Source organism: Magnolia sinica, chromosome 19 (assembly GCF_029962835.1).
Source record: "Magnolia sinica isolate HGM2019 chromosome 19, MsV1, whole genome shotgun sequence".
Classification (NCBI taxonomy): domain Eukaryota; kingdom Viridiplantae; phylum Streptophyta; class Magnoliopsida; order Magnoliales; family Magnoliaceae; genus Magnolia; species Magnolia sinica.
This window is the reverse complement of record NC_080591.1, coordinates 5454763-5474086: the sequence shown is the minus strand read 5'-3', so window position 1 is coordinate 5474086 and position 19324 is coordinate 5454763. Positions and strand designations below refer to the sequence as shown.

The following is a 19324-nucleotide window of genomic DNA, read 5'->3' as shown; positions in this document are numbered from 1 at the left end:
GAATTTTCTATGTACTTCCAAGGGAGAGGTTAGTATATTACCTTGTAATCTCTGTTCGTTCTTCATAGTGGAAGTTTGCATCCATGGTTTTTTACCCTAGTTTGGAATTTTTTCACGTATATCTTATCTTGTGGTTTGTTTGCATAGTTTTGATCTGTTTCTAGTTTATATTTCTTCTTGTTTATCGTTTGTGGGTGAGGCCTGAGATTGGATTTAGGCTCACTGCGTTGTTAGCGTGCTGCGCAACAACTGGTATCAGGACTATTGGTTTAGTTCTATTGGGAGCGATGACAGAAGAAGGGAAAACTAGAATTGAGAAGTTTGATGGTTTAAACTTTGCCTTCTGAAAGATGCAGATGGAGGATTATCTGTATCAGAAGAACCTCTATATTCCTCTAGGAAGAAAAGAGAAGAAACCAGAAAAGATGACAGATGATGAATGGTTTTTACTGGATAGGAAGGCTTTAGGAACGATCAGACTCTCTTTGTCTAAGAGCGTCGCCTTCAACATATCCAAGATGAAAACTACAAAAAAATTATGAAAGCCCTAGCCACCATGTATGAAAAGCCCTCAGCGTCCAACGAGGTTCATCTTATGAAACAACTATTCAACATAAAAATGTCAGTGGGAGCGTGGCTGAACATCTAAACGAGATCAATATAGTCACGAGCCAGTTGGAATCCGTTGGCATTATTTTTGAGGATGAGGTCAGGGCTCTATTGACTTATTTAGTTTATGAGACAGTTGGGATGGTTTGGTGATTGTTGTAAGCAATTCTTTAGGGTCGACAAAGCTGAAATTTGATGATGTCGGTCTAATTCTCAGCGAAGAATTTACAAGAAAGGCATCAGGAGTTTCAGGAGATTCAAGAAATGCTCTAAATGTTGAAGGAAGAGGAAGATCGCCGAATAAAGGAGGCAATAAACACGGGCGTTCTAAGTCGAGGAAGAAGTCCAAGGGACTGAAAGACAAAGACGGGTGTTGGCATTGCGGCAAGAAGGGGCACATGAAACGTGATTACAGGGCGCTTAAGAAATAAAAAGGAAGCTCTCAAGGTGGGAAGGATTCAGTGAATTTATCTGAGAAGAGTGATACAGAGGCGTTGATTTTGTCTCTTGATGCGAGGAATGAGTCTTGGATTATAGACTCGGGTGCTTTGTTTCATGTCACTTCATGTAAGGAAGTTCTGCGTGATTATGTGTCAGGTGACTTTGGGAAAGTCTACCTGGGTGATGACGAGCCATGCAGTATTGTTGGAAAGGGGGATGTTCATGTAAATCAAAAAGACAGAACAGTTTTGAAATTAAAGGATGTCAGACATATACCGAGTTTGAGAAGGAATCTGATCTTAATGGGGCAGTTGACCGATACTGGTTTTGTGACGACATTCACCAGTGATTCCTGGAAGATCACAAAAGGTACCCTGGTGATATCTCGAGGCAAAAAGGAAGGGCCTTTATATGTGACTTTAGGATCGTATAGTTCGCTCTCAGTCGCATCAATTGGAGTGAATGGGCAGTTATGGCATCAGAGGTTGGGACATATGAGTGAGAAAAGGATAAAAGTGTTATTGTCAAAAGGGAAGCTACTGGGGCTGAAGTCTATTGACTTGAAATTCTGCGAGGACTGCGTGTATGACAAGCAGAAGAGGGTAAGCTTCAAGAAGACGGGACGCGCTCCAAAGACGCATCTGTTGGAGCTTGTACACACTAATGTGTGGGGACCAACACAGGTATTATCTCTTGGTGGCTCACGTTATTTTATTTTTTTATTGATGATGCTAGTAAAAAACTGTGGGTCTATTTCTTAAAGCACAAATCTGATGTATTTGATGTATTTAAGAAGTGAAAAGTTATGGTAGAAAACGAGATAGGTAAAACAGTAAAATGTCTCAGATTTGATAATAGGGAAGAATATTGTGATAAGAGATTTGAGGAGTATTGTGCAGCAAATGGAATCAAACATCAGAAAACGATTCCAGGGACACCGCAGCAGAATGGTGTGGCTGAGCGCATTAACAGGACCATCCTTGAGCGCGCCAGGAGCATGAGGTTACATGCAGGGTTGCCCAAGACCTTTTGGGTAGATGTTGTGAATACTGCCGCATATCTCATCAATAGAAGTCCCTCAGCACCATTGGATGGTGGGCTACCAGAAGAAACGTGGACTGGGAAAGAAGTGAACCTTGCACATCTCAGAGTGTTCGGTTGCACTTCATATGTTCACATTGATGCAGAGCACAGAAACAAGTTGGATGCGAAGTCCAGGAGGTGCACGTTTATAGGCTACGGGCAGCATGATTTTGGCTACAGGTTTTGGGATGCAGAAAACAGAAAAATCATCAGAAGCAAGGACGTAGTCTTCAATGAAAAAGTGATGCATAAGGACAGTGTGCAGGAAAATAAGGCCAAGGAGAAAGAATTCGTAGAGTTAGAAGAGTTACAGGACACGGGTGTTACAGCGCCACAGGATGATCATGCACAGGAGCATTATGAGGCAGAGCCACATACACTGGGTGTGAGGAGGTCTACTTGGGAGAGGAGATCCACAGTCCGATACTCACCCTCCTTACATTATCTACTACTGATAAATAATGGTGAACTAGAGTGTTTTGAAGAGGCATTACAGTCGGATATACGGGTTAAGTGGGAGCAGGCCATGGATGAGGAGATGGACTCTCTTGAGTTTAATCGTACATGAGAGTTAGTCACTCTACCCAAGGGTAAGAAAGCTCTTCATAACAAGTGATTTTACAGACTGAAAGAGGAGCATGATGGTTCGAAACGGTACAAGGCCAGATTGGTTATGAAAGGGTTTCAACAAAAGGCAAGTATCGATTTCTTTGAAATATTTTCACCTGTGGTGAAAATGTCTACGATTCGCATGGTCTTGAGTATAGTGGCTAAAGAGGACTTACATCTAGAGCAGATAGATGTTAAGACAGTCTTTCTTCATAAGGACCTTGAAGAAGAAATATATATGCATCAGCCGACAGGATACGTGGCACCAGGAAAGGAGAATAAAGTGTGCAGACTGAAGAAGAGTTTATATGGTTTGAAGCAGGCCCTAAGGCAATGGTATAAGAAGTTCGACAGTTTCATGTCGGGAAACAATTTTAGAAGATGCCATGCAGACCACTGTTGTTACTTGAAGAAGTTTGATATGTCATACATCATCCTTCTTCTGTACATTGATGATATGCTTGTAGCCGATTCAAACATGAAGGACATCTCAGATCTCAAAAGACAACTGTCTAGAGAATTTTCCATGAAGAATTTAGGAGCTGCAAAACAAATCCTAGGCATGAGGATAAAGCGTAACAGGGAAAACAAGAAAATGGTTTTGTCACAGGCAGAGTACATAGTTAAGGTACTTGATCGATTCAATATGGGAGGTGCTAAGCCGGTTAGCACTCCATTAGTGAACCACTTCAAGCTATCTAAGGAGTAAGGTACAAAGACGCAGGAGGAATGAGACTACATGGCTAAAGTCCTATACGCATCAGCTATTGGGAGTCTCATATATGCTATGGTGAGCACGAGACCAGACATTGCTCAAGCAGTGGAAGTTGTTAGTAGGTTCATGAACAACCCCGGGAATGAACATTGGGAAGCTGTGAAGTGGATCCTCAGATACCTAGTAGGTACTGTGGATATAGGGCTGTGTTATGGAGGATCAAAAATCAAGCTATAAAGCTACGTAGATTCAGATTTGCTAGGAGATCTCGATAGCAGAAGAAGCACTACAGGTTATGTCTTTACTTGAGTAGTGCTGCAGTCAGTTGGGTCTCTCAGTTATAGAAGATAGTATCTATCAGTATGACGGAAGTAGAATATGTTACAGCTATAGAAGCGTGCAAGGAGATAGTGTGGATGCAAGGTTTCATGGAAGAGTTGGGTAAGAAGTAAGCAAATTGCAAGCTGTACAGTGACAGTCAGAGTGCAATACACTTGGCTAAGAATTCAGTCTTTCATTCAAGGACCAAGCATATTGCCATCAGATATCACTTTATACGTTCGTTACTGGAAGATGGATCGATTGTTCTGGAGAATATTCATACAAGTGAGAATCCTGCGGATATGCTGACCAAGGCGGTCACATGGGAGAAGCTGAAGCTCTGTTCAGCTTTGATTGGTCTTCAGGCTTGAAGACTGGGAGGTGATGCACTCCGGATGAAGAATACGAAGGTTTATGGCGATGTGTTTCCAAGTGGGAGATTGTTGAGAAGTGGAGCCACATATGGGGCCCTGCACGACGGGTCATGGGCCCTCGTGGGCCCTGCTCGACCGGTCGTGGCCCCCTGCTCGACCAGTCGTGGACTGACATGACTCGAACTCTAGCGAGCATCAGTTTTTGGGTCCGAGGTGCTCGACCAGTCGTGGGCCATACACGACCGGTCGTGGGGTCAGCTCAACCGGTCATGCAGTCTGCTCGACCGGTCGTGGTTACGCAGATTCATTTTCTGAATTTGATGCGGACTGCGGATTTCTGTGTCGCCTTTCACAGGGGTGCGATGGGGAAGTTGCCAAAACTATAAATTGGGGTCCCTAGGGCTATTCTAGGGTTAATGTGAATATTGAGAAATATTTCTAAGGTGTAGGCAAGGGATTTTCTATGTACTTCCAAGGGAGAGGTTAGTATATTGCCTTGTAATCTCTGTTCGTTCTTCATAGTGGAAGTTTTCATCCGTGGTTTTTTACCCTAGTTTGGAATTTTTTCACGTATATCTTGTCTTGTGGTTTGTTTGCATTACTTTGATTTGTTTCTAGTTTATATTTCTTATTGTTTATTGTTTGTGGGTGAGGCCTGAGATTGGATCTAGGCTCACTGCATTGTTGGCGTGCTGCGCAATAGAAGACTACGTCTTAACTTTTGAAAAGACAAGAGCAAAGTTGGTTGGGTATATAGATTCAGATTACGTAAGCAGTATGGATTCCAAAAATTCAACTTCAGGTTATTCGTTTATACTAGCGAGTGGAGCAATTAGTTAGATGTCGAAGCTTCAGTTCGTGGTGGCTCTTTTCACGACCGAAGCTGAATATATGGCAGTGAAAGAAACATTTAAGGAAAGTATTTGGTTGAGAGGCATGATAAATCAGTTGGGGCTTCAGCAGGAGGCCATGCCGATTAATTGTGATAGCGAGAGTGCTATCAATTTGGCTAAAATTTTATTTATCACTCACGTACTAAAAACATTGAGGTTTGTCACCACTTTATCCGACAGGTGCTTGAAGAAGGAGGTGCAACTCTGGAGAAGATTCACACCAGCGTGAATCCAGTAGACATGCTCACCAAAGTCATTCCTATAAAGAAGTTCAAGTTCTGTGCAACTTCTCTAAGCTTGGCGATGGCGTAAAAGGAAGACGGAGTGTGCACGAGAAGCATTAATTAAAACTATGATATAATGTAGAGATAAGAGAAGAGGTCAAGAAGCTACACGTTTGAATATTGAAGACATGATGAAGATTGTTGTTAACAGATGTCTTAAATATGAGGAAATTCGACTAGCTCGAGAAAGTTTAAGTAAAAGTCCAGCAACAAGTTACTTTGGAACTTCCGAGAAATTCGACCAGTCGAAGGACGAGTTCGACTAGTCGAAGTGTCCTTCGACTAGCCCGAGCTCTGGTTCAACTAGTCAGAGCTTACGCAGATTGTGCACTTCGACTAGCCCGAGCTCTGGTTCGACTAGTGAGTGGTTATGTAGATTGTGCACGGACTGCGTAAATTTGAGGCGATTTCCGGATTATTCCAAGTCGGTGCGAAAATTAGAGTTTCCCAACTATAAATAGGAGCTCATAAGGTAATTCTAAGGTCATTCTAAGATATTCTACGATTTCCTAAACTATTTCGGAGGGTTTCTAAATAGTTCTAAGGTTTCGAAGGATATAACAAAGGGTGAGATTCGAGGTTGTTCAAATTGGATAAGTCATTTCTCTCTGTAATTTATGCTTTCATAGTAGATTTATGTCGCTTCATGCCGTGGTTTTTTTTCGAAAGTGTTTTCCACATTAAATCTTTGTGTTCTCTTTGTGTTTGCTTGGTGCTCTCGGATTACTATCCTAGATTCATCTCTATGTGATTCCACAACACAATCCCCAACACATTTAAAGCCCATACTAAAAAGAACATACTTATCATTTCATGTTAGGATTCTTTTACCTTTCACTGTTGGTTCCATGTATAGTGTATGCATGTGGCCATTTTTTCAAGATGTGGATCGGCACTACTCGGATAAGACCTAGCTATAGCGATCCTGTCCGGGACTTTGTGGGGCCACCATAATGTATACATTTTATTTATTTTGACAAATCATTTTAGGGCCTGCGACCGAAAAGTAGTCAGAACCAAGGCTAAGTAGATCACACCACAGGAAAAAGTGGAGGTTGAAAGCCTACTATTGGAAACTTCGACTTCTTACTTGCTATAGGAGTTTTGCGTCAAGTTGATATTTATGTTTTCCCTTCATCTAGGTTTATGTGATGTTATGAACAGGTTAGATGGAAAATAAACATCACGGTCAGCCCTAGGGAGTTTCCAACGGGATGCTAGGTGGTCTCCCACCCACATAAGATTTTGAAATTTTTATCTTCTTCATTTTTGGGAACGTCCACTAGAATAAGTGGAAGAAACATACGGACGGTGTGGATATCATATGCATGCATTATGATGCGTGCATATCGTGATTTCTTCAATCGCGATGGGTGGAGAGCATCCAGCGCCTTGCTTCACATAAGCACACACATCGTTGTAATGGGAATGGTCTCATTGTCCAAATGCGTGTTAATTACCATACATTTGAGTCGTGTGGGGTCCACCTGCTGATGTTTACGTGGGATCCGAACCATGCATATGGCGTGCCTCTTCATTTTACCACTCTTAACAAAGAATCATCCCAATCAAAGACTCAGGAGGGACACCACACAAGGGACAATGTACAATCACACCTAAGACGTATGCATTCACCTTGTGTGGCCCACCTTAGCGTTGGAATGCCTGAATTTTTTTAACGTCCCTTCATCCTGGTGGGGCCCACCTGATGAATGGATTGGATGGCACATACAAAAGATGGCAGGCTCCCACGTTCCATCTGGATGTTTCAATGGTGGGCATCAGCCACACTACCTAATGTCCTCTATTGTTCCCTTCGTCGTGGCCCACCTGAATAATAGAATATGGATCAGTTTGAATTTGGGAATCGGATGGTTTGGATTACACTCACACATCACGGTGGGCCCCACACAGCTCGAATGCATTGTTGAGTGATCATTCCCCTACATGCATGTGCAAAAGATACACAACGTGTACGTGGGCATATAGCACATTCAATCAGACTCTCCTAACGCGTATCAGAGCAATAAAAAATCAGAGTATCTAATTCCCAAGCAATTTTCATAATATTCCATGCCCACATGGGCCAAATCCCATACCTCTCCCATATCACCTTTCCTTCCATCAGCTGTGAATCTAATTCCATGTGAAGTTATAAATATGAGTGATTGAAATTGCAATTGCTCACCCAAACATCCCCCAACTGCCAATCCTCTCTATTTTTCAGTCTTAGAAGCTAAGAAAGATGGCATCAGTGAAAGCTGAGAAACCTGTGGGCTCTCAGGTGTTGTTTGGGCAGCCCAAGAAAGAGCCCGTCAAGACGGGCGGCGATGGTGGGGCCAAAGCTCCGGCCAAGAAGGCCGCCCCGAAGAAGGCCGAGCCGAAGCCGCGAGAAGCCAAGAAAAAGGTAATCACATGCATCCATCTATACATACATATACATGCATGCGTACCAACGGTACCTCATGCAGATGTATACGACAGTGACTGGGCTTGAAAATAAGGCCCAAGCCCAGACCACAGGCCTAGAAAGTAACCCAAGTCGGCGTGGCCCATGATCCAACGTAGCAGCCAAGCCAATTGAAAGCCCCACCAATTGGTAGGGCTGTCAATGGGCCAGCTAAAGCAGGATCGATGTCTGCCCAAGCCCGGCCCGTATAGAGAAACCCTAGGCCCGAGCTCATGAAGGTGCGCAAGCCCGGTCCGTGATGATTATGCACGGGCCAAGCAGAAGCCCAACCACTCATTCATTAGTGCAAGATCTGGGCCGTTGATTTGGTGTGCACTATCATTCATGATATATGATGGAAAAAAAATCCCTTGAAATCCCTAAATGGGCGGCTGAGATCTTAGACAAATGCCAGACCTGGCCCAATTAATAAATGGGCTTAAATTATATGCGTGGGCCCATACCTGTGGGGCCACCCGGCTCATTAAATTTAATAGCCCTACTAATTAGGGATTGCTTACTGTAGATTTGATTAGTTATCTTGTAATTTCTATCTTTTCACAGGGAAAAGGTGGCAAACCAGCTGCGAAGAACTAACAAGAATAGATGCGCGCAGCTCTTATGTTATACCCTTTCTCGTCTTTTTTTTCTTTTTTTCTTTTTTTGAATTTTGTGTGGGTGTTTTGTCTTTTATGATTTTCATGCAATGTTGCTTGTTTAGTGGGGAATTAATGAAAAATAAAAGTATGCATTAAGGATGACCATGAGTTTCAATTCTGAAAAGTGGGGCCCATGCTTCAGTAATCGAGACCGTTGATCTGTTGTTTCCCAGAGTGGATGGTGCATGCCTTAAAAATTTCCTCAATCAGCTAATCTTGAGCTTTCGGTTTGTGGCTTGCAGCATGGGCTGTCAACAGACCTGGCCCTCGGCTGAGGTCTGTTCAAGCACTAATCGGCAAAGGGCTGACTCAGTCCGGACCCATGATGCCTGAAACAAATGGGCCCAAGCTCAGCCCAAGATAATTATTCTCGACCCAAGCCTGGCCCTAAAAATATAGTCTAATGCCAGTACACTTGATAAATGAGCTTAAAATTAAACCTGGCCCACCCCTCTCACCTTATGTAATGTCCTGAAAATCATGGGTCGAGCAGGAGCCCAATTCCCGAATTCTAATGCATCACTTATGCAACATAGATAATGGTGATTAATGTTGTTTGTATTAGTGCATTAAACATGAATGAGATTATATCAAAGCAACATATCATACTCCAGAGACAGTTAAATTACGCAAGTGGAAGACTGTGATATATATATGAAGCATATAAATGGTTGTAAGTCCCCAGAGTATGAACAGGTTACCAAGTTAAATAATTACATGTTTAGTTCCAAAAAATACAAAATGAGGAAGTGTAATATCATCTATCCATATCCCCGTAGCCTCGGTGATGCAACTCCAGGTCTACATAGACCCGTCAGAAAGTTGCAAATAGGAAAACTCCTCCTTATCATCATAGAAATCAGGCTCTACCTCGCAAGCATCGCAATCATCTGCAACTAAACCAGTGTCTGGTTGGTGTTTTAAAATACCATCCTAGAGTGGGATTGAGTGATCAACTCAGTGGAGGTATAAGGCAAAGGTTAACATGTTATCAACTCAATCAAGCAGTAATGATAAAGCAGTACATCAATCATATCATAAGTACTCTTGTTAATGCAAGGATGGTATGCGATAATGATGCATACCCTCGCTTGTACTCCCTTAGCGACATCATCTCACGATCGCGCATGACAACCTCCTTAAAAGTGCGCTTCCTCGCCAAAGCACATGTAATGTGGTGCATGATACTGTTAGCCAAGTTCTTGTTTAGGTTTATTCAAACAATGTGTTTGAGAAGCTAAGGCACCTCCCTTTATATCAATTACCCAAACAATAATCTATCTAGGGTCGTCAATCCCAGTTAGTCACATACAATAGATGGTTCCAAGTCGCTACGGAGAGGCTCGTCACCTCAGCGCAGGCTTGGGTTATACTCGAGGTTACTACGGAAAGGCTCGTTACCTCATTGTAGACCAAGTATACGCTCGAGGTCACTACGAATGGCTCGTCACTTAATCGTAGGCCAACAGCTCGAATACAATATCACATACCACTGTATTCGGCTCACGAGACTGGGTTGGTCACTGGACACTACAGGGAAGCTCATCACCCTGGCGTAGGCCGACAGCTCAACCACGGTGTCCCAACCATCATGTCTAGCTCATGAGTCTTAAAGGATCGAGGTACCAAGGTTAAACGAGCTTTTCACTGGAAAGTTGGTACCTTATATTCAAGCAGTAGCGTCCATTTATGGTGAACATATATTAGGTCAATCGAGTTGCTTGACAAGCTCGACTAGTACGAGCGTACGTTGAGTTGATCGACATGAAGCATGTAAGCACTTCGCGTGGCCTAACCATTGTCGACAATCAATGTATGACTCGGATTCCTCAAACATGTCTTGTGTAGCGAAACGACCTCGACCACCACTCGAGAAACTTTTCCGATTGGTTGAACGATGCAGTTGTCCCAATCAAACTTCAAATATGATAACATTCACATGTGTTAATCAAAAGCAGCATGTAGCAACCAATTTAAATATGAATCTCATATAAGCATTTTAACAAACACATAGAATACATGTTAACATACATCGGCATTCATCCATAAAAAAAGTAGTAATAAGATAGGTTGTGTGATGGACATTGTAACTATAGATAAGGGGATCGAGAATCATATCTCAACACCCTAACCAATTACATTTCAATAAGCATTTTCTCATTTAGGCGTTTTATCAAACGCTTAGGCTACACATATTAACATACACGTAATATAGTAGTTATAACAGGTATTATAACAAATCCTTTCACAAGGAAGTTGCCACAAGTACAACAATCATGTACCCTCAAACATAAATCATGGCAAGCACAAATCATAATTCCATACTCATACAAATATTTCAACAAACACATAAAATGCATGTATTTCAACATAGTTCATATATATGTGTAATATGCAGAAAACATCGTATCTAGGCATGTGATAGTAATCAAGTTAGACATAATCATTGCTGACATTGAAAGCCTTGAAAACCATAACCTAAACGTTTATAGTCCGCACCTTTCGCCGGTAGACTCGTAACAAACTCAGTTCAAACACTATGTCTTCGTCTACGGCACAACGACAACCTATAGCATGAAATAAGTTAGTTATTCCGCCTATCACTCTATTTGGATATCTACATCAAATTAGGGTTAGGATTTCTCACCCAACAACAAGATCGAAATCGCCGGTATGGCGACACGAAAGCGGTAGTTAAGCACGTGGAGCGGTGGCATTGAATCCCAACGACAATCCCTAACTCTCTCTCTATTCTCTTTACTTTCTTCTTCTCTTTTCTCTCTTCTCTCTCCTAGGGTTTAGAAATTCGTATGGAACGGGAGAGGGTTTAAGGCCCTTATATAGGCCTAGAACTTATGAGAATGGCCCCAGGGCCATGGTATACTTAGGTTATAGCCAAAAGTTGGCTATTTCAGTCCAACGGAGCACATCTAGAGGTCCCTTTTCTGCGTACAGTCCGGAGTAGGTTCCCTGACATTGAATTTAAGTCAAGTTTTCGGTTCGATCAGATTTACAGATCGACCGCAGAGGATCAGATTCAGTTCAACGGTCACCATTACTTGATCAGGGCCACAAGTACACTAACATGTGTTGAAAATTTTTTCTGATCTGAGGGTGTAATTGGGTTAGAATCTAACGGTCTGAATCCTTAGATTTGGCCTGCAAGCGAACGGCTTAATTCACTTAAGTTTCAGTTCACTTCTTAAAGATATTCACGTTTCTCACACACTTCGCTCCAGGATCAAGTTGTGCCTTTCTGGATAGTATTAGGACTTGATTTCCAAGATTGTTGTCAAGCCTAGTAAGGCGGTCATAAGCGTATAGTTTCACGTTAATCAGATTTTCAATGCGCGGTCCAGGTCCGAAACGGAGTTTCAAGCTGATCCCGAGAGCAACTGGGTTTTGAGATTGATCATAGGTTTCTAGGCAATATAGCGTTAGCGATCCTACTAGTTTTGGGTCTTACAGATCGTATAAAAAGCTGTTCAAGCTAATCTAGCGTTTAATTCAGTTTAGCACTTAATTAATTTTCGTATAATTTCTAAAGGATTTGGTCCTTAGTGATTTCTGCTTGAGGTGATACTCGGGTCTTTGTACAGATTTTTTCGAGACGTTACACCTTATCTCCATGCCAGGCTTGAAAAGCCCAATAAGGTAGCACGGCCCATTTGCAGCCCTACCTACAAATAGCGTTTTGGGAGGCATAAGCCCCATACTTTGGAATTGTTGGACTTTTCCTAGTTAATAAAATATTTACCATCCATTTACTGGCCATTGATGGGATGGTTGGGATCATCCAATCCTTTTGGGGCGTATTTGGATTTGCGTATAAGGGTGTATTGTATTGTATCCAACTACTGTTCATGTATACGTTCGATCAATTTCAAAATACATCCAAATCAACATGCTATAAATCAGTGTTTGGATAGGAGGTATTGTTCGAGCAAGTATACAAATTCTTCCTCGATCAATGTTTGGATACGACGTATTAGGGTTGCGTATTGTATATACGTATAATAATATTGATAACACTTGTACGATAGTGACTATTTTTAAGTTTTCAAAATGGGAACCCACATTGGGCCCACTATCATGTTTGTGAATAATCCTACCCGTCCATCAGTTTTGTGATTTCATTTTAGTACAAGTTGCCAAAATTGAACCGTATCAAAAGCTCAAGTGAGTGTAATCTAGGATAATTAGATGTCCATAGTTGAAATAGGGATGGGGCCACAAAAGTTTTGATTCATGCTAATATTTTTGTTTTCAGTTCATCCCAATAGGAATGACGTTTTTAACGGTATGGATGGCATCTAAAATGGCAACATGTCCTAAAATGAACTCACAGAACTGATGGACGAGGAGGATTATTCACAAACATGACAGTGGGCCCCACTAGGGTTACTAGCGCGGGAACTTCTTGCAAAAGGTGTCTGCAGGAAATATGGTGCATGGTAGAGTAGAGTTGATTCGACGTATTCTGTGTGGGTCCCTCAATGAGGTCCACGCACATCCACACCGTCCATCTATTTGAGTTGTCAGAAGCAGTTTCAATTAGGGTCAAATAGCCAATCGATTTCGTCTGATCAGAATTTTGGACTTGACATAGGATCCGATTCGAACTGTACATATACAGTTGTGGGACCCACCATGATCTGGCCCACTTTTTTTAATCCGTACAATACTATAGAAAAAAGGATGTAGAATACTGGGAGATAAAACCTTGAAAAAATGTTTAAAAAAGACTAAAAAAAATCAACATCTTAAACGCAAATGTGATCGGATGGTCCACCCAATCTGAAAGTCACTCGAATACTCCATTCAAAGGTATGTTCCAAAAAAAAAAACACTGTTCACTCTGATCCATCATATCTACTTTCAAACCGACTTCTACAACTTCAAAAGAGAATGATTCAAACAGGAATTATTATCTCCTGACACTCACATAAACAATGATAAAATAAACTCCCTAACAGCTGCATATAATATTAACAGAACAAGCAGCAAACCAACAAGTGAACGATCGATAATTGGTTCATCTCTAACACCAGCAGCTGCCACTCTTTCAGGTCTGCCATCTTCTGAACCATATTACTGATTACGGTTCGCTCTGTGGGAGCAGGTACACACGTCCCAGTATCCATCGTCACCGGACGATGTGATGCACGAACACTGTCACCGTGAGGTGTCTTTTCGGCCGCTCGATCGAAGACGGTGGCCTAAATGATATAGTAAACAATCATAATATTTGTTAATCCCAGTAGTAGTAAGATGAAATACTCAATGCTATGAGGATAAAATCTAATAATGTACGATAATAATAGTATCAACCAACCTTGTGTTGATTCCATGCATTCATGGCATCTTCGTAACTCCTGAAGGACTTGTGTTTGCAACCACTGAATTGGTGAACCTGTGTACTGTAATCTTCCCATTTGTCATATATTCCTAGGTTCCTTCCCACAAACACCACATAAAACTTTCGGTTCATTTCCCTACAATTGGTAAATAACTAGATTATTAGTGCAAAATATCCATGATGTTGAAGCTTATCAGTTAAAAATTGAATAAAAAGCAGCAAAATCAATGTTATCTAGGAATAAATTATCAAGGTCAAAAGCGTTTCAGTAGAAAACTGAATCAGAAGTAGTAATTCAGTGATATCCTCTTAATATTATCTATCAAAATATCCAGTATAGGACTGTATCAATAAAAAACTGAGTCATAACAATATTTCAATATTAACTTGTCAAGATTATGCAGGACAGAAGTGTATCAGAACAAAAATGAATCAGACGCAGAAATTTGAGAATCAAACTTTCCCAAAAGTAGAACTATATCAGTAAAAATCTGAATTGGAAACGGTAATTTAATGTTATTCATGCTGATTATGCAGGACAAAAGTGTATCAATACAAAATTGAATCAGAAGCAAAAATTCAATATTATCCTGTGAAGATTATCTATCAAAATTCCCAAAAGCAGAACTGTATCATTAAAAAGCTGAATTAGAAACTGTAATTCAATGTCATCCTGTCAAAATTATCCACGACAGAAGTGTATCATTAAAAATTTGAATCAGAAGCAATAATTCAATGTTATCCTGTCAATATTATCTATCTGATATGCATAATAATCAGATATTGGAATAGTTCAATAGCCACACGTCACTGCCATAAATCTATGAGCCCTGAAATATGCACAACGTGCATGATCAATGTCCTATATGAATCAGAACCTGTGGGACACTGTCCACCAGTTCAAGTCAAAAAAACCAATCGACTTGCTAAAAACCTGTAGCATTCTCATTAATAGCATAATCAATATAAGCAGGTCAAAATTATAAAATTAGAATTGTTGATCCAACAGTAATTAAGGCACCCGGAGTATTAAGTTAAAATCCCCAACCAAGCCAATTCAGGCTCGGGTAAAACAGTTTCCACACCAATCCAACAAAAAAAATGATGGTCTAAAACAAAACTGTCAACATATATAACAAGTGGCTCACTTTTACTTTGGGTCACTGTAATGAAGGATAACTTTCTGTATCCATTCATTTCTCCTTTTATGTCCAATCTTCATAAAAAAATCCGACACTGACTAAATCGGACTGCAAAACCCTTGCAACCCGAATTTGGTCCTCATGGCTAAGACCATCCACGTCCTCCAGAATCCCAAGTAGCCATTGCACACGCGTCATACTCTTGCCCTACGCCATAGTAATCGTCAGGGTCTTTACAACTTCTGCCATTTCCCCCATCTTGTTCTCAATCTGTTCACTTGGCTTACCCTTTTTTTGACAGCATATGTCACTGGCATTTAAGCAACTGTGACGAGATTCTAATGTTGCCTCCATTAGGCTTTTGTTATATCGCTTAGCCCGATTTATGGATCCCTCGCCACCACGAGTGTGGGGAGCAGGCCTCTGATCATCTTCATCATCGGATGAGAGATGTACGGTCTCAGAAACCTCCTCCTCAGAGCCTTTATCAGAATGTTCATTACGCCCTCGTCGTTTTCCTGAAATTGAAGAAGAGTAAGTCATGCTTGCAAAGGAACTGTATGCATAGTCATTGCTGAAGATAAATTTAGGTCGTCATATCTATCAATGTGTTTTCCGCGCACTCATTCAGCGTAGGGGTGCGACTGTACAAACAAAGACAATATATTTAACATCAAATTTTAAAACCAGAAATATAGGCTTCCCAAACACCGTCAATAGCGATAACCATCTTCTTGTCTTCGTCCCAACCAAAATCAGAGGCATTGAGCATGTCCTTGATTGCCTAATACAACCTCTTCAAGGTCCGTAAACGATTAGATATTTAACGATTTTCTAGTAATATGCCACAACTATCATGGATTTCCGTGATTGTTGCCTTGTATGCCTCGAGTTTAAACCCGATATCACTCTTCAGTCCAAGATTTACTTGTTCCACTAAGGCATCTACCAAGGAATTATCCATGTTGTCAAACCACTATATTCTACTAATTTTACTAGTATCAGCTAACCTACACGTCGGGTTAAATAGACTCTTTAGTGATGGCCCTTTATGCGAGGGCGTAACATTTTTTTCGAGAGTTGCAAGATGTTCTGTTGATGAACTTGGGCTTTGGATTGAAGGACCACTCCTCTGTAAAAGAGATGATTCTACATTTTTTTTCCTTGAGTCCTTCAATGTGCTCCTCAGGAAATTTATTTTATCTACAAGCATAAAATGTTAATAGAAATATAACAGTTACAGCCAGATGATGCACAAAAGTAATGATTCATAACAAAACATGATGAGATTACACGCTAATAATAATAATAGTCACCTCAACATTGTGAATATGTGTTAAAATATTCCTGGTTTAAACTAAGCGATCAGTACATAAACCAAAAAAACTAAATACGTCGTCTTGTGCGTGGAATACTGTCATTTCACATTCTCTCAGCCATCTCGTCTCTCTTCCTTGCCCACTCATCCCGTGCACAGTCCGTCACCCGAGATAACGCTCGTCCTTCCTCCACGGTAGTTACCTATACAGGGGATGGCGAAACGTCCTCTATATTGTCTTCACTATCCTCTATTGCCTCAGACAGTCCATTTTCACCACTAACATAGATGAAATTATGAATGACACAGTAAGCTATAATAATTTTCACTTGAGTTATAAACTTGAACTGAGGGAGTATGTAAAATAGGAAAGCAGCCTTTTAAAAGCTTAAAAGAACGCTCTATGACATTTCACAATTGGGCGTGGAGATAATTGAAAAGTTATTTTTTATTGGCAGGCTTCCTTCCATTACGAAACTCATTCAAGTGATATCGCACACCTCGATAGGGTGTCAAAAACCCGAATGAATGCTATATCCAACATCAACAACATAATATTTTTCTACACATTGCAAGATATGTTTCAGTTATGTTTTAGATGTAAACTCCTATAATGTAAACAATCACCCCCTATATATGATTACCATGAGGAATAAGAAAATAGTCAAGGCAATGGGTTAGTACATTTTATAAGACATGAGCATCAGATGCAGAGCCATCCCAACCAGCAAGCAGGTATACAAATTTCATATCAAAAGTATATGCAACCAGAACATTCTGTGGCAGAAATCCTTTCTTATTTCTGAAAGTTGAGTTTGATTCTTTTGGCAAATAAGCTGGGATATGAGTGTCATTTAGGGCTCCGATGTAGTCCTACAATCAAACGTGCACCACATGATTAGTTCATTCCTTTTATTGTGCAAAATTTTACTAATGACATCCAACATTTGTATAATATTAACTGAAAGTATGGACTCCACAAAGGGTTATCGGATATTTCTTTGGGTGTGTGTAATATAGGAAACTTCATATATTCTGGATATAGACCGATTATAGCACTCAACACCCTAGTAAAGTGTCTACTTACAATCTCACCAGATTTTGTAAATCGATGACTAATCACACGATTATGTACATTGTGTCCGATAGTATGTAGAAACATTACAACCTGCTCTTCCATACTGCATCTCTTAGTATCAGAGAGGAGTTTCTGATCTCTCAAAAATGAACATAATTCGAAGAAATTGTACCTGCACATTCTCAGCTACGCAAGACAATTAATATCGATCTTTCTTATTATTCCATTGATAAATCTATCCCTCTCAATGTGACAATCCTTGGGCTTTTTCTTAATACAATAATGACGATAATATTCAGCAACCCCCATAATACATGCAGAGGCTGCAATGGCTGTTAATGCAATAGCTACTTCATTATCAGTCCATTCACTAGCAAAGGACCTTTCGTTGCTATGTTCCGCACTATCGGAAGCCATGAGATTATTGGAGTAGAAAGTTATCTGAATGAGAATTACAATCAATGATTTAATTTATATCTATAGCAATAAGAAATGATACCATAACATTCATTATAGAAAATAAGTCAATTTAAGTGATGCATGTGTTAACAAGTTTTTTTAAAACTTGCTGATTTACACATCCATCATCATCGAAATATTACAAGCATGAATCTTTGTTTACAGTTTATTCAAGCATGAATCTCTGTTTACAGTTTATTCAAGTATGAATCTTTGTTTGCAGTTATTTATTTAAGCATGAATCTCTATTTAGAGTTATTTATTCAAGCATGAAAAACATGTTACTCCGTTAACACACACCGATTGTTATCGATTATTTAAAGTAGAAAACTATGTCTACAAGTATATTTTAAACTTACTGATATACATATACTTAAAATATTTTTTTAAAAGCTGCCAATGAACATCTTATACTGTGATAAGCATGGGTATATCACAAGTAAAATTTTACTTACCTGCTTTTCGAAATAGAGATTGTAAATAGATGAAAATTTTTCCACAAAGAGCACAAATACGTTTATTGTCTGCATCGACGCATGACGAGTTTTAGGTGTTAGGAATTGATTCAGTGATTAAAATTGATGATTAAGGAAGTGGTAGTTAAAATCGGAGCTCTGATAGTATGTCCATCATAGCACGCATGCCTTGCTCTAAAAATCTACACAATGTTGAATAAGGAAAACATATTCTAAAAGGAGAGTCATCTTAACAAAGGCCCTTCCAAATCAATTTCGACAAAAAGATAGATTGACAAATTAATAAACAAGGGAGAGATGAGTAATACCTCTACCATTGAGCAACCCGGATAATGCACACCCTTATGAAAACACAGAACTTCCCAAGAGTAGATGGTTTAGAAGAAGAAAAAAAACATCATGGTAGTAAACATGTAAAGCCCTTAAATTTCAAAAGAAACTCTACCACCCACACACTATAACCTACCTTTAAACAGCCACATGCAACCGTCATATCCAATCTTCCACACTGACAGGTGGAGATTGTATAAACCCTATGATTCGACATCCTTAGATTTAACTGATGGTGGCCTCAGTCAACGGAATAGGGATACCTAGAAAGAGAATAGGGATTTCACATATGAGGGTGTATACACCGACTGTATACACCCCATCGCCAAGGGACTACTTGCACTCCCGACTTAGAATCCACTAATAACATAAATCGGGTAATGGTTTCAGCGTAGTTGCGTATCCAAGTATGATATAGAAGCAAGAAATATATACCTGAACGATTTCAGGCGTCCGATCTGATTTATAGAATCTCCACTCTGTTTGATGTAAGAGCTTGAAGAGAATATCAACTGTATGATGAACCTCACACTTCGGAGAAGAAATGGAGCAGCTGAATGCCCACATTCAATGGAAGGGAGATGATCTATGGTGATGCTGGTGTAGGAAATTTTTTTAATCCATAAATAGAAAAATCTTCAAAGCGATAGCTACTCTCTCGCGTGAGAATACAGTGAAATCAATAGACTGCACCGCACAATGCAGTGTCGTCTGAAAATAGATTA

General features: G+C 40.3%; 1 long non-coding RNA gene across 1 annotated transcript; it reads left to right on the top strand.

Moving 5' to 3' along the window:
* Positions 1 to 7448: 7448 nt before the first annotated feature.
* On the top strand, positions 7449 to 8539 carry LOC131235311 (uncharacterized). Its single transcript, XR_009166053.1, has 2 exons — positions 7449 to 7736; positions 8343 to 8539. It is a non-coding gene; the product is annotated as an uncharacterized LOC131235311 (long non-coding RNA).
* The last annotated feature ends 10785 nt before the right edge of the window (positions 8540 to 19324 follow it).